Source organism: Acomys minous (assembly GCF_964271855.1).
Source record: "Acomys minous genome assembly, chromosome: 17".
Classification (NCBI taxonomy): Eukaryota; Metazoa; Chordata; class Mammalia; order Rodentia; family Muridae; genus Acomys; species Acomys minous.
In genome coordinates, this window is record NC_140500.1 from 27967357 (window position 1) to 27983644 (window position 16288).

At 46.4% G+C, this 16288-nt stretch overlaps 1 long non-coding RNA gene across 1 annotated transcript; it reads right to left on the minus strand.

The window, feature by feature from the left end:
- Positions 1 to 5235: 5235 nt before the first annotated feature.
- On the minus strand, positions 5236 to 15835 carry LOC311588431. The gene is made up of 3 exons (XR_014776201.1): positions 15761 to 15835; positions 10446 to 11459; positions 5236 to 6026 (listed from the first exon to the last, which is right to left on the minus strand). It is a non-coding gene; the product is annotated as an uncharacterized lncRNA (long non-coding RNA).
- Between the last annotated feature and the right edge of the window lie 453 nt (positions 15836 to 16288).

Genomic DNA, 16288 nt, shown 5'->3' on the forward strand with positions numbered 1-16288 from the left:
CACTGAGTAGCTGGTCGGTCATTGCTTTCTCTAACCTGCATTCATTCAGAGACCTGTCCTAAGGTCACTTCAGGAGTATAAAAAGTTGGTACCCGAATGGCATGGGATTCTCCTTGGATCTGCCCATCACTGTTCACAAGGACCAGAGGGGCGGCTCTCACTCTGGAAGAGAGAACTGCAATCCATCCAAAAAGCCATTCCTCAGATCTCCCAACACCAAGGCATCATCCAAGGCCTCCCACTGTGGGCTACTGTCTTCTTCCTGGAGGGCCCAGGCTTTTTGTAAATGATAGTGCAGAAGATGATCTGCCAGAGTGGAAAAAAGGACTTAATATTATAAAGTGTATGTGTGTCAGGAAGCATTGTACATCGCTAAGACCTTCAGATAAACTAAGTGGAGTCTGGACAGGACAAAGAGGACAGTCTTGGAAGGCAGATTTTAGTGCGTGTGCTACAATTTATCAGCAGCATAGCTGGAGGGTTTTATTTTTTTTTGCGTCCTTTATTGTAGGTCTATAAAATATGTGTGCATATATACATTTTGTTTCTGGTATATAAGACAAAAATGAAACATTGAAAAGGGATTAGAGGGAAAGGGGGTGGAGGTGGAAGGCAGAAGACAGAAGTAAGTGAAGGGTTGAATTCCTTGAGAGAGTGCAAAGATCCCTCCAGTTTTATGAAGCTATGGTTAATGGATGATGAATGGAGACCCGAACCTCATCTATGTTTTATTATTTACTTAGCGTAGTAAAAAATTGGAGAAAAAATAATAGAAAGTGTCAGGGAGAGTTCACGACCTAAAATGGACTGTCTGAAACACGATCTGACAAAAGGACACTGTGAACCCAGTCCAGGGACTTTAATTCCACACGAGGGAGTACAAAACCTCCTGCCCTGTAAAATATACTTTACAGTTGGTTATTTGTCCCGGGGTGGGGGGTGGGGGAAGGAAGTGGGAGACTCATCTCTGCTTCCTGAGTACTTGAATTCTGCCGGGGACGAGGTTACTCCGTGGCTTCACTATAATGCCCGATTCACTGTATCTGTCCAAGCCACCTCACCTATGGCTGGCCTGTCTTTGCCTCTTCTGCCTGAGCCCTGATATCGAGACCTCATCTGATTTTCAAAACCACTTTGTACACTACCTACAACTACTACAGTAGTAGGGACAATAGGCCTGGTCCCTGGGTCTGAATTTCAAAAGGGCCGTCTGGTTTTCATGGTGATTCCTGGACCTCCTGAACCTGCTGGCTCACACCATATATTCTTAATATGGCTGGGATCATATTGTGTCACCTGACCTGGGTTGCTATTCCTTATTATTGTCATCTCTGAATAGTTCCAAGTGCCACACTTTCCACTGTGTGGAAGGCCACTGAGGTCAGATTTCTTTCTCAGAGAGTAGGGAAGGCTGGCCCTCCCCCTCCCCCCCCCCATCTAGATCACTTGATCCGCTGAGAGCAACCACTACTGTCCACCTGCACCTCCCACTCTTTTCTCTCTGGCTAGAATCCAAAGCGCTTCTGGTCCTTGCAGTTATTATACAGCTCTGGGGAACTACACATCCTTACTTCCTGTTCTGGGCACTCTTCCTCCATCCCATCGCCTGCCCTGAACTGCAGGGTGTGTGCACCACAACATCAGACACAAAATGGACAAGACAGTCTCACAGACTGAGTAACCAGCTCCATGCCCATACACAGCCAAACCCCTGCAGGCACCTGGCATCCCTAAGTCCAGGCAGTTCTGCTGGGCAGTGGACCCCTGACTAGAGACCCCCTGCTGGCCGCCGGAACCCTTTCAGATGTACTTTCCCCTTTGGCAGTTCAGGCACATGGTAGCCGCCCCAGGCAGAGGTTGGCTTGAGCACTTCCGTATATTCAAGCTGAGATGGATTTCCAGGTTCTTCTGGCTGACTGGATTAAGGTGAGGGGCTGTTTGGCAGCCACAGCTGGGCTGACTGGACTAAGGTGAGGGGCTGTTTGGCAGCAACAGCTGGGAGAGGCCATGTGTTCTGAGCTCCTTTTATTAGGGCGGACATTTCTCAGGGCAGGTGGCCAAGGATCTGATGTCTTAATCTCGACAGATAGGCTGGCTGTCACATGCTCCTGGGTGCTGACACAGGAGTCCCCAACACAGTGTGACTCTACAGGTTGTTTGGCAGAGTCGCTCTGAAGCCCAGAAGCCCCGAGCAGAGAGCCGCCTCTGCTCACTGTGGTGCAGATGTGCCCACCTTTCTGGTCTTTAATCTGGTTCTAGGTTCTTCTGCTGACTTGTGACCCCTGGTAATTTGCTTCCCATGATGCCTCAGCTCCTGTTGATGTGTCTCAACATATTTCAGGCTCCGAGAAGTCACCATGACCCCATCTGGTGTTGTAGCCTCTGTAGCCCAGGACATTTCATTGCTCAGGATCAGAAAAACTCACAGGGAGCTCATAGACAAGGCCAGTGCCCCATCACTGGCCCCCTAATTAGGACCAATGAGGAAAAGATGTCTAATGCTGACAGGACAAGGCATCAGTTCGTCTGGCTTAGCTCCACTCTCGGAGTCTGAGGTAAGGACGGATGTCTCTGAGGCTACAGAGAACCTGCTCAAGGCCTCACTCATTAGCCCAGCTCCAATGCTGCCTGGACCAGCACCCGAAGGTGAGGAATTGCCAGGTGTTTTAGCAAACACACTTGAGGCTCCTCTTCTCTTGTTTATGAAGTTCTGTGATGTGTCTGTTGCCATGGTTACAATTGTGGATGCATAAACCATCAGCCCTTCTAGTGACAGGAGATATCACTCTCCCCAGTGGCTTCCTATCAGGACAGAAAAGATGTGGTGCCCAAAGAGAAGGGTGCGACAGACACAAGAGGGCTGCATGTCCTTGTTTGCGTCTCTTGGTGATCCTAATCCCAACGTGACTGGGACCTTTAGAAGAGGGGATCAGGACGTATACTGGGACATCAGACACGATGAGGGATGGCTGTGTGAGACGCCTGCCAGCCAAGGGTGGCGCTTAGAAGGGGCTGTCAGCGTATTAGCTTAGACTTCCATCTTACTTTCCACTGTTAAAGCCCACCAGCCTGTGGTGTTTGTCATAACCATCTGAGCAGACGATACTAGAAATCCTCTTTGGTTGCCTCTAGTGGCTTTACTTGGAACTTTGATATATTTAGTAGTTTATTGAATAAGAGGTGCTCAGTTTGCAACCATATGCAGTGGCCACCTTCCCTTCTGCGATTTCCTGTATCACCTGCCCCTACCCCCCAGCCTTCTAGCCACAGACTCCAGAGGCAGCCCTGCCCATCCCCTTCGTGGTCACAGTGGTGGCTCTATGGAGGCATCTCTAGTGCTGCGGGTTCTGCCTGTGGTGTACCTCAGCTCCACCTGTCCTAGGGCTCTGGGTGCCCCAGGTTGCCAGAGCTTTGGCTCAGTGGAGAGTGCTGCCCAGCCTTCGTCATCTCATGCTTGTGTTCTTCTTACAGAGGGACCTCCCCAGGAGTCCCTTCTCGAGGAGGTGGGCAGCACTCTAAATACGGTGGGCTTTTCTTCCGGGCCTTCATTTCAGAGGTGAGAAACCTGAGAGCGTCGTTGAGCCTCCTTAGTTCATTTCAAGATAGAGAGGGGGACATTATCTGATATTTAATAGCACGTGGTCCTTTTCGAAGTCGGAGATTCTAAACATGAGAGGAAGCGTCAGCTGGTCTTGAGGAAGTGAGCTTTCCTGCCCAAGGGTTGGTCCTGCAGGAAGTTAAATGGTCCTGATCTGTAGAGAATAACCCTGAAAAATGCACAGTAAAGAAACGCGCGCGCGCGCGCGCGCGCGCACACACACACACACACACACACACACACACAAACCACACCCAAAATAAAACCCCTAAATCTTGGATCCCCCTCTTACAGTTGCAAGGGAGCTGAGTTCCACCAGCAACCACTGAGCTTTGAAGGCTATGGAGCTCCCGAAGGGGCTGCATGCTGACCCGCACCATGACTTTAGCCCCCTGAGACACTTAAGGACTCCCCTTGCCAAGACTTCTTGCCTATGAAAGCTGAGATGATAAAGATGTGCTTCATGCTGCGGAGTTTATGGTAGTTTGCCACCCAGCAATAGGAAACTATAAAATTCCTCTACTTCTCTCGCTGGCCCCCCACACCACCTTCTCTCCTTGCTGTCCCCCCACAGCACCACCACATGGCCAGGTTTTCTGCTTGGCCTTCTTTATGCTCTGGGCCTCCCAGGGCTTCTCCTCTATTTTAAAAGATGTCAGTCAGTTTGAAACAGTGTCTCACTCTGTATCTCAGGTTGGCCTGGAGCTCTTGGTCCTTCTGCCAAGGTCTCTCGAGGGCTGAGACGAGAGGCCTGTATCCCCATACAGAACTGTACACTGCCTAATCAACATTTTCATGTTAGATAATACAGGTATTTATGGTGTCCAGTCAAAAGTTCCGTAAGCATTTACAATGTATAAAAATGAAAATCAGGATAATTATTAGCATTCCCACCCTCTTACACATTTATTATTTCTATATTTATTATTTCTTTTTTTGCAATTGGGACTTGTCTAGTTATTTTGAAATTTAAGCTGCTGTGCCCATATTTATCCCACCGAGTTCTGTTAGGGACAACAAGACTAATATCTCTACCTTTATTTTGGTACCTGCTGAGTGGCCTGGTCCTGGGTTCATCTTTCTTCCTATCCCTGAGCATCATGCCACTATGTCCAGTATCCATGAGCATCATGCTGCTATGCCCATGACCTGGGGCCTTGCCAGGCACTTACCCTCCTCAGGGTTGTCCCTCTGAATGCACACCTAAGTGAGCCAGGAGGGAGCAGCAGGCTTGGGCCTCCTTGGCACCACCTCCAGAGGACTCTGCTCCCCTGCCTCTGTGTCTTGGTGCCTTCAAGTCATTTATTGGAACATAATGGACCACAAACCCCAGAATGCTCTTCAGTCTTCCCTAGAGAAGATCAAGAAAAATGTCCCCAGACCTCCAAGCCCAAACCACGGTAACCTGAGGCCAGAGAGTAGTGAACAGTTTTTAGAATTATAGGCACTTCTGCTGTCTGTGGGACTGAGAAATTGTTGTCATTGCGTAGGAGGTTTGGTGATTTATTTGAAATTCTTGGAAGAGAAGTCTGACCGAAAGTCTCAAAGCTGCTGACTAGCTCGCTCAAAAGTATGCAATCTATTTAGCAAACCACAGAAAAATATGGGAGAAAATCTATTCTAGAAAAATTAAAAATATTAAGCAAAAAAGGCCTATGAAGATGCAAAGTGTATGAAATTGTGCTTGATCTCTGCTCGTCAAACAAAACGGTATAAAAATATTTTATTTTGAGTCAGTTACATACTTCTGGAAAGTTGCTAAACAAAACACAGAATGCTGTGTCCGTTTCTCAGACTCCCGCCCCACAGTGACATTTTTTTTTATAACTATAATACAATATCAAATTGTGCGTCTCCTACCTGAAGCTGCTGAGGTCCCAGCCTGTCAGTATATTACCATACGCTCTTTGGAAATAGGGTCATTGCAGGTGTCACTAGTCCTATCCTAAGACAATGTGATTTGCTGTCCTTATCAGATGACCACATGGGGAGAGCATCACCTGGCAGTACCGATGGGGGTTTGAATTATGTATCTGCAAATAAATAAATAAGTAATAAATGCCAGAGTTTATCAGAAATTAACTAGAATCTGGAAGGTGAGGAAGGCTCTGATGTTCATGCCAGGGGTTACCCGGCTGCCAGCCAGGCTTGCAGCTCTGCGTTGTGGTGTTTTCCACTGATGCCTGGCCCACGCAGAATAGTTACTATCACAGAAACTCTTTGCTCCAGTAGCATGCCCTTTCCTGGTGCCTTGGCTGACTTACATAGGGGATAAAGAACGGGCTGCAGACAGTTGGTCTGCACATGTCGGTGGATGCAGGCTGCAGGCTTCTTCCAGGGCGTCAGCTGAGTTACGCTGTGCTGTGTAAGTCCTGAAGAAGCTGTGGGAACTTCTCACCTTCCACAGCCTTCCCATGCTTGACTTCTCCTGTAAAATAATGATACAACATTAACCTAAACTCCAGTGTTGAGCAGTCCAGGGCAGTGCCCAGCTCCACACCAGCGCTTTGCAGCAGTGCCGGTCCCAAAATTCACCAGCCCTTTCTCTCTGTGAACTTGACTCTGTTAGGAACCCCTCAGAGGTGCAGGCATACAGTATCTGTACTCATGGTTCATCCACATTGGGATAAGTCCCAGAATTCCTTGCTTTATAGTACTTTATAGGTGCACTACCCCATTTGCTTATTTATGTCAGAGGACACATGGGTCTTTCCACCGTTTGGCTATGTGAATAGTGCTGCAATGAACACAAGTCTATAAATGCCTACTGGAGTCCCTGCTTTCAATTATTCTGGGTACGTATCCAGAGGTGGGATTTCTGGGTCATATGGTAATGCTGTATTTATTTTTGTTTGAATTTTGTGTTATAGCCAGCATCATAATTCCCACTTTTATTAGTTGCAGTGCTGGGGATGGAACTCAGGGCCTCCTTACACATGCTTGGCAAACATTCTACTACCGAGCTACATCCCCAGGAGCGTTCTTTATGTTTAAAAAGAAGATTGCTGATGAAGGTAGCCCACTTCAACCTGCACAGAAACTGGCTAACTAAGTCAACAGTATAAGTCCTTTCCCCTGATGACCAGCTAACACACTACAGTGTAAAGTGCCCCTGACAATTGCCTTCAGCACATGAACACCCCTCTCTGTAGAGCCCCTGCCTGCTTTAGAATCTCAGGAGGTCATTGTGAGAAACAATTCAGTTCTAGGTTCTATGCTCATAGAGTTTGAATATAGTAAAATTATTTTTTTCAGCGTTGTTTTCCTCCATTGGAACTTATGAGGACTCACGGAGGGGGACCTTAGGGCTAGTGGAAACTGAAGCACCTTTCTCATGAATCCTGGGTGAACGCAGAATTACCTGTAGTGAGGATTGTGCATCCGGATGGTTAGTGGGGAGACAGTTCACATCAGTCCAAGGTCAACAGAGCCAAAGGTAGCCGAAGGAGGCAGAAGAGATCCCTAGGTACTTTGGTTGCTGGGTGCTCCTGAGTCTCAAAGTTACTTTCTCTCCTGGGCCTGGGATGTCTGGTAGGCCACTGGCCAACTGACCCCATGTGGCCTTGTGAACAGAAGGTCAGATGAAGATTCAAAGCCCTGAGCATCACGGTGTCCTGAGCTCCATGGATGTTGCTGGGGTCCAGCCTTTGTCCCGGACCAACAGCCTCTCACTGAAATGATGTCAGGCTCTGGGAGAAGGGCCTGGACACCAAGATGACTTCATGGGCAAGTTTCACACTAGCGTCAGCATTCTCATACAGATCCTAATGAGTGGCGCCAAACAGATGTGGTAAGACACTAGCCTTCAGCTCTCAGAGCCAAGGGAGGTAACAGAACGGCTGTTGAGTTTTTCTACCTTGCTTTCCCTGCTAGACAGGCGGGAGGTTTGTCTGCAACATGTGCAAGCTGTGTAACACACTGTGCTCTAATTCTACTACACTGTGGGAAAATTTGGCTCTGCCATTAAAGACACCACCAAGTGACTACATTTGGGTTGATGAATTTGCCACTTTCTGCTCTCCAGGGGACAGGAAAGCAACAGGAATGGAAATTAAGTTTCTGTCACAGTGTCAGGAGATCGTGTGCTACCTCTGAATGAAGAAATGGCCCCTCTTAGTCCCTTAATTTATCATGGCTTTAGACCCCAATTGCTTCCATAATATTCTACAGGAAGCACGCACCTTTATGCTGGGAATGGCAGAGCTGGCACGAGGCTGCATCACGTTTGTATTAGTGGCTGGCTTTGGTTTCTTGCAGCGTCACTCCCACATTGGGTGGAAAGGCCAGCTTATGAAGAGGCTCCGAGGCTCCATGCCTTCCCACCCTCTAACCTCAGTTTGTACCACTACCCACCCACCTCACTTTGTTCCTCCAGTCTAAAATTGATGAGCATTTGCAAGCGTTTCCCTTCAGCTGTCGCTTAGCGGGACTATCAGAAGTCACCTGCGGTGCACAGTGCACAATTGCCATCCAGACTCATGGTGAGATGGAGTCTGCCTCTTTTTCTCTTGAGCAATAGAATGTAGCCACCCATTGTCCAGCCTCCTGGTGGGGTAGAGTCTGCTTCTTTTTCTCTTCAAGGATAGAATGGATCCAATTCGCCCGAAATAGAATTGTCTGTTTCCTGCTTGTGGAAGCTGCTCTTGTTAGGGAGTCTGGACATCTTGCTAGAGAAGGGAGATTGGTGAGTCAGGGGTCATGCTCTGGCCAAGAGGGGACTCTGGGCCTTAGTGAAGCTGCTGTAAACCCACGTGGATCCCACAAAGCAACCACCACGCAACAGCCGTGCGTCCCATCGGCAGCTCCATTGAAGGCTTCTGAGTAGATGATGGTAATCATGTGTGTTGGATCACTTACTGATTTCTGCAGGGCTGGGGGCTGGTAGAAACCCACGCGTGGACATATATGTAGGGAGAGGGGCATGGTTGGATGCTTCTCCTGTATCCTTTCTAGTCTGATGAAGGGATAAACCAGCAAATAATTGAATGTGTATTGTTCTCTATGTTTGCTTTAACAAATTTAGCAAAGCCAGACTTTGGTGGCTTAACGCAATTATCTTCCAGTTGGTAGGCCAGAGGACCAAAGCAGGACTCACTGGGCTGAGCTCAGGGAGATGGAAGAAGAGTGGGTGGCTTCTTTAGGAGGTCCAGGGAGACGACGTGCTTTTACCCTCTCCAGCTTCTGAGAACCCCTGCATCCTTGCTGCGTGGTCCTTCTTCTACCTCCAGGGGCCAGCAGGCACCTTACCTTCAGCTCTCTTCCTCTCTTGAGCATACTCTTTCCACTGCCAGTCTCAGTTACTCAGTCCGGGACAATTGCCTGTAAAGTCTATTGTGCTGTGTGAGGAAAAGTGCTTGTAGTCTAATGGAGTCTAAAATCTGGATGAGGGCATCTTCAAAACTGCGCTTGGATTCCTCATACACTGGCTGCTCCTTTCTCACCTGCTCCACACACCTCTGTTTCCTGTACTTCCTTCAGTTGAGGCGGCTGGCTAGCGATATGGCTCCTTTAGGGGGAGCCACTGCGTTTCCCTCTGGCCTTTGGGACTGTCAAGGATGACATCAGGGTATTTTTGGGTTGCTGGGAAAGATTTCATGGTGCTTCTTCCTGCCCTTCCACGGTTCACTCACAGAAGAGCACTCAGTGGGCACATGCGCCCCCAGAGCTCTAAGGATGCCCAGCACAGCTTCCTGTGGGCGTTGGCACCCAGTGGGCTTTGCTGTGCTGTACCATGCCTTCAGCCCAGATGGCTTGATTTTGCAACGGTCTCTTCCTTTCCAGGGGAGGAGTCTTAGGGTCTGTTGGGGACATAGTATTTCTTGATCCTGTCTCTCTTTTGGCTCATTCTTTTGTTTGTATCCATTTAAAGTATACAGTCCATTAATATTAAATATATGCATGGTGCTGTGCTGGCAAACATAACCAGTTTTGCTCCTAACCCAGGCCCTGGACTTTACTGTCTACTCCAGTCTCAATGGATGTGACAGCTCTAGCTACAGCACAGCAATGGGCTGATAGACCTTCTGTGTCTGACTTATTCCCTTCATTATAACGTCCTCAAGAGGAATGAGTGTTGAAGTATGTCAGGATTCCTTTGTTTCTAAGAACATGCCAATGTAGCGTTGCAATTATGAACCACCATTGGCTTTACCCTTCATGGGTTATGGACTCTCAGGTTGGTGTCATCCTGTGGCTCTTGTGAACAATGCTACTATGAATATGGGTATCAAGTTCTTCTACAGCTGAACAGTATGGTGACTCTGTGATTAATTTTTGTGGAACTGCCATACTGCTGCTTATGATGGCTGCTTCATTTTAAATTTCCATCCATAAAGCATAAGGGCTCTGACTTCTCGGCATCTTCTCAGCCACTTGTCATCTTTGTTCTGTGTCCCCTCCCCCTCCCACAGTAACCACCATAAGGGGAATGAGGTCATATCTTGGCTTCATCTTGACAGATCTCTTTGGAGTCTCCTCTTTCTGTCTATAGACTGCCTGTTATGCTGTGGAACCTATTCGTGTGCCCTGTTACACACCTACCCCTACTCCCCATGGTGTTCTGTCATGGCTGCTGAACGACACGTGTCCTCTCACTAAAGTCTGGCTGCCTGAGCCCAGTGGTTTTCCTCAGGACCTGCCTGCCCTTCTACGAGGGGCTCCTAGTCAAGGTCCCAGCCTCTCCTGGGCCCAGCATGTTTTGATGGCTCTTTGCACAGACAGCTTGGCCAGAAAAAAAGCAATTCAAGCCCACATACCTCCCTGCTGGGGACGTAACATTGACGGCAGGACAGATGTTAACAGCCATAAATAAATGAATTAGAAAACAAACAAGTTGGAGAACACTTACTGGAGAATCATCCGAGATGTACATTGACGCATCCACATGGCACAAAGAGTCAAGGTGCTGCTCAAACAGCACGGGCAGCCAAGTTGAAGAGATGAATACGTATCGACTCCAGCATGGGTGCGGACTTCGTGATGCTTTGGCAAACATTAATTTCTAAGAAGGCCTTCTTTCTAAAGACCCCAGTCATTGTCTGGAAAAGATCCTGATACCCCTTGAGGAGCTAGGGGAGCCTTCAGAGAAGGTGAAAGACTGCAAGGATGCCTTACCCAAAGCTGGGGACCTTGTTACAAGGCAACGTCCTGTTCCATTAAGAACTGGGACAAAGATCAAGCCATTGCCACACAGAGGAAGGGGTCTGCGGTTTGTGTGGGGTTAGGGAAGATGTCCTGGGGAACTGATTTGAGTTTGGTTAAAAACTGAAAACCAAAAAAATTTGCTACAAGCAGAAATAAAAACACATAACAAAGCAAGGACATGGTTGCAGCAAATGTGACCAAGGATTGGCTGGCCTATTTCCATTGCTCTTGCTGAAAAGCACTGAGGCTCCAAAAGGAAATGGATCAAGGTCATTGCACCACTCAGTGTTGGACCAGATGAGGCAGGAAACGGGAGATGGGAGACCAGAGCACCCCTGGCCTATTACCATCAGGGAGCAAGCAGGTCTGTACAGATGTCCACAGATTCCGCCTCTGGGCTTTCTCTCACCCTGTGCTCAGCTCCACCTCCTCAGCACCCAGGTAGATCTGAGTGATCCATGAAAGGCCGTTCTCCAGCATAGAAGGGTGAGAGGCTGTACTGAATTCAGAACAGAAAATGCCAGAACCAAGGCAGAAGGAATACATTTTGTGGCGGTAATGTCTTCCAACTGCACTAAACACCCATGAGGTGTCAGATGTTCCCTCACACACATCTTTGGGGTCTAGAGCAGAAATGCTTGATCTAACATAATGAAAAGGATGGCGTAGACACTATCGTCGCAGGGATGGCATCTTCTCTTTCGTTTTAGACCACGTGCTGAAAGTAAAATAGATGTTAAGATTTACCTTCCGGCAAGCCCTTTCTAGTTCTTTCCTTGTGCATCATAAATCACCTAGACCTCCTCCGCCCAGTGAGTCCAGTGTGCAGGAAGGCAGTGTTCACATGCGGCCCCTACAGGGAGTTCCGGGCTGCAACGACACCTCAGAGTTGCCTGGCATCATGCCAAGGCCTGGGCTTGTAGACCACACTTCAAGCTGTCACTAGGGTCAGTCCTTTTTTGGAGTAGATGCACGATCTTAGAGGAAGGAGCTCACTAGATGCCCTTTGGTTGAGGAATGGATAAAACTGTAGTACATATAGATGATAGAATTCTATTTGGCTATAGTAAAAAAAAGTGAAATTTGTAGGTAAATGAGTATAGCTGGAAAATATTACACAGAAGAAGGCACCCTAGAGCCAGAAAGACAAACAATGCCATGTGCTCTCTCTTTTTTGGTGATCCCAGCTCCAAAGTTTAGATTGCAGAGCCTACAGGGTCCAGGAAAGTAGAAAGGAACTATTTGGGGTTGGGGGGTGCTCTGTGGAGGGGGATGGCAGGACACAGGTGCTGTAAAGAAGGAAGAGAACAGGTCAGGGGAAACATAGAGGGAGAGGAAAGAGGGGGAGATAACACTAAGGGTGTTTGAAAAATTCATAGGGAAGTATTATTTTATAAGATTACTTAAATTTACTACTACTACTCTACTACTACTACTACTACTACTACTACTACTACTACTACTACTACTACACACACACACACACACACACACACACACACAAAGACCCAAGGGGAGAACCGACTTCTGTCTTTTTCCTAACCCAATATAATTTCTAACTGTATGCCAAATACTTATCATTATAAATGTGTAAGTATAATGTATATATATTTATACATTATAATATATATCATATACAGTTAAATGTAGCCCTTATCTGCCCTCAAAGAGGCTTTCTTTTGCAGCTGACAGAGAGAGGCTACTATATAAATCACAACTGGTCAAAAAGCAGTGAATAATTGATTGTGGGCTGCCTACTTACACATCTACAATGCGACTCTCATACCCAAGGCTTAGGGAACATCGCAAAACAGGTGGAAATCCAAGAGTGAGAAGAATGGGGTACCTGGCTGCTGTTAGATAGTGTCCTGTAGACCTGACTGGGGTGTTGCGCACACGAAATCTCAACAATGTGCTTGTCTAGAAAGGACTTACACAATGATCTGTTGGCATGCCAGAACACAGGGGAGATCTCCCAAGACCCCACTCCTAGATTAAGAGCTATAGGCAACCAACAATTCATAAGGAGAATCGGTCTTCTCCAGGGAAAAGCTTCTGATAGGTCATCCAAACAAGTGGCCATCTCTGAAAACACATACATAATAGTTTTTGGGGTGTGTGTGTGTGTGTGTGTGTGTGTGTGTGTGTGTGTGTGTGTGCACACATCTATTTGTGTGTGTGTGTGTGTGTGTGTGTAGTGCTTGTGTGTATGTGGTATGTGTGTTAACCATGTGTGTAGTGTTTTAAGTGTGTGTATGTGGTATGTGTGTTATCCGTGTGTTGTATGTGGTGTGTGTGTATCTGTGTGTAGTGTTTGTGTGTGTTCTATCCGTGTGTGTATGTATGTGGTGTGTATGTGTGGTGTGTGTGTGTACGTGTGTAGTGTTTGTATGTATGTGGTGTGTGTGTGTATGTGTGTAGTGTTTGTATGTGTGTGGTGTGTGTGTTATCTGTGTGTGTATGTATGTGCTGTGTGTGTGTGTGTGTGTGTGTGTGTATAACAGCAACAATTATAGAAGTCATGAATTTAAGAGGGAGAGTATTGAAGGAGTTGGAGGGGGAATGGTGAAGATGAGATAAATGAAAAATGTAAATGTATGAAATTCTCAAAAAATCTAAATTAAAAATATATGAATAAGATAAAATTGGGCATACTGCATTTATATACTTAGGAATATCTAGGGAAGAAAAAGGATGTAACTATATTTTAATTTCAAAAATTTTTAAATGTTAAAAGTACAGGACTAGAATACATACATTTTGCAAGTGAAGAAAGGGGTATTTCCCTACATGAACTTCTGTGCAGATAAAATAGCCAAGAGGTGTTTTCATGCAAACACTATAAATCTGCGGAGTGGATATACACACAGTGCAGTCTCTGTGCAGCTATGTTTGTGGGGATTGATGGAACAAATCACAATGTTCAGCTGGATGAACCAGACTCAGAAAAACAAACGACACATGTTTTTGCTCATATGTAAAATCAGAATTAAAGAAGGAAACAGATCTGGTAAAAGGGAGAGAATTTGGAAAGAGTGAAGGAAACCAGTGGAAGGAGGTGAGAGAGGGTAATATGTTAAAGTACGTGACATAAAGGTTTGAAAATGTCGCGATGAAATCCATTATTTTTATTGAAATAACATATACTAAGAAAAACAAAAGAAATTACATTAAAATAATATCAAAAGTAAGCTGCAGAGACTGTTGACACCACACACACACACACACACACACACACACACACACACACACACAAAGGGAAGAGGCCTTGCACATAACCCAAGGGTCCCAGTGGTTTGTGATGATGTTGTGGCTGAGCAGGCATGTCCCACCGCCTTCGGCTTTTGTTGGGTCCCACAGATAATCTAAGGTCTTTTGCAACTATACTCAGTGCTTTTGAGCCTCCAGAGTTCTGCTTTTTCCGACTGTGAATGTGTCAAGCTCCCTAGCTCTCTTTGCATCTACTTCTGCCTCTGTTCATGGTGTGGTGCCGTGAGCTCACACCAAGGATAAGACTAAGGCCAGTGGAGTTCTTGCCTTCCAGCTTTGTTTCCACAACACTAGTCATCTTTGGAAAAGATGGTTTAAAACAAAATTACTAATATTTACCACTCATCAGTCATTAAGCAACAAATGCTAGCAAGGATGTGAGGAAAGAGGTAGTCTCACTAACTGCTGGTGGGTTGCCAAGGGGTGCAGCCATTATGGAGATCAGTGTAGTGAATGTTAAAAAGGCCAAAACCAGATCTACCATAGGACCCAGCCATCCTGCTCCTGGGCATACACCCAAAGGACTTGACATGCTACTCGACAGACATGTTATCAGCATGTTCATTGCCAGTCCATACTCAGTAGCTAGGAAATGCAAACAGCCTAGTCATACTCTTAGACGCATTCTTACTGGACATTGCATTCAAGTGTGCAGTCATGACATTTTATCATATTGAAACATAATTTCATGTCTTTTATTCCATTATGCTGACTGAAAATAATTCATAAATTTTACTGGTCCTTTTCAGATTATCTTATTTCTATTTTTCTTTTATATTTAGGGCATTTCAAAACTTGCCATATCACCTTTTATCATTGCAATTATTTCTAGAAATTTTCAGAGTTGTTCTATTTGAGTAGTGGCACTTGACTGAAAATGAGAACATGGCTGCTCCACGGTATAGTTGAGAAAAAGAATCTTATTGTAGACCTTAGGGAGAATTCAGCCAGAAGCATCTGGAAAGGTTCAGATTGAAATGGGTCTTGAGAGAAGGGTGGGAGAGTAAGACAGGAAGAGAAGGGGGCGCAGGTGGACCAAGAGAAGTAGGAGCAAGTCAAGAGAACCACCGAGGACCGAGGTCAGAGCCAAGAGAGTGCACGGCTGAAATGGCAGGGTTATATAGGAAAGAGAAGCTGGTGGGAGGTGTTGGGACTAAAAACAAGAGTGAGACAACAGATCTACTGTGGAGAGACTTACTATAGAAACAGGGGGAGAGAAGGCAAGGGGGAAGGAGAGGCATGAGAGAGAGAGAGAGAGAGAGAGAGAGAGAGAGAGAGAGAGAGAGAGAGAGAGAGAGAGAGAGAGAGGAGGTGGCAGGTCAGCCCCTTTATAGTAGTCTGGCACACCTGGCAGCAGCAGAAGATGATGTCATAGGTTGCTAAGTAACCTAGAGGCAACCGTTTATATGCCAACATTTCTTCCTTTTCTTATAGTTAAAAACAAACAAACAAACAAACAAGCAAACAACAACAACAACAACACCTAACCACAAATAGCTGGAATGGTGTGCTTCCAACTCGGGACAAACAGCTCCAGGTTCTCCCAGCACTCCTTGGTCCCTATCTGCTGTAGGACATGGCTGGCATACCCTGTCCTCTACCTTGAACTTTTCAGGGCAGGGATTCTTCCTTCCTCTTCACCATGTAATCTGGACATTTTGTTGCTCCTAGTTTTTCCCTCTCTCTTCCCCCCTTGCATGGCAGCCAAAAGCTGCTTCCAATAACTTACATTTATATACTTAAACTTACCTTGAATGAAAAGCAATCCAATGTCCTCATTTTTTTAATTATAGGAAAAGAGAGGAATGTTGGCATCTAAGTGGCTGCCTCTAGGTTGCTTAGCAACCTCTGATGTCATTGCCTGCCTCTGCCAAGTGTGCCAGACTATAAAGGGGCTGACCTGCCGTCTTGTCTCTCTTACTTACTTTGTCTTTCTCTCTCTCATACTTTCTCTGTCCCCATGGGACTGCCCTACTCCCTTTCCTTCTTTTCCTGCGTTCCTATATTAAATCTCTTCATATCAGATCTGCTGTCTCACTCTATTTATTTAACCATAACAGAAGAGAAGCGAAGCCACTGGCTTCAGAGGTTTAGGGTAGGGGACTGAGGGTGAGAAGAACAGAGGGGGCGGGGCATGGGTCCTGAGTGATCCTGCAGGCCAAGGTATGCTTGGGTATGCCCATAGGCACCTCAGTGAGCCATCCCGAGGAGATGGCATCATAGAGATCAGTATGTAACCCAGATGAATACTAAAGTAAAGGAAAATGAAAGGGTCAT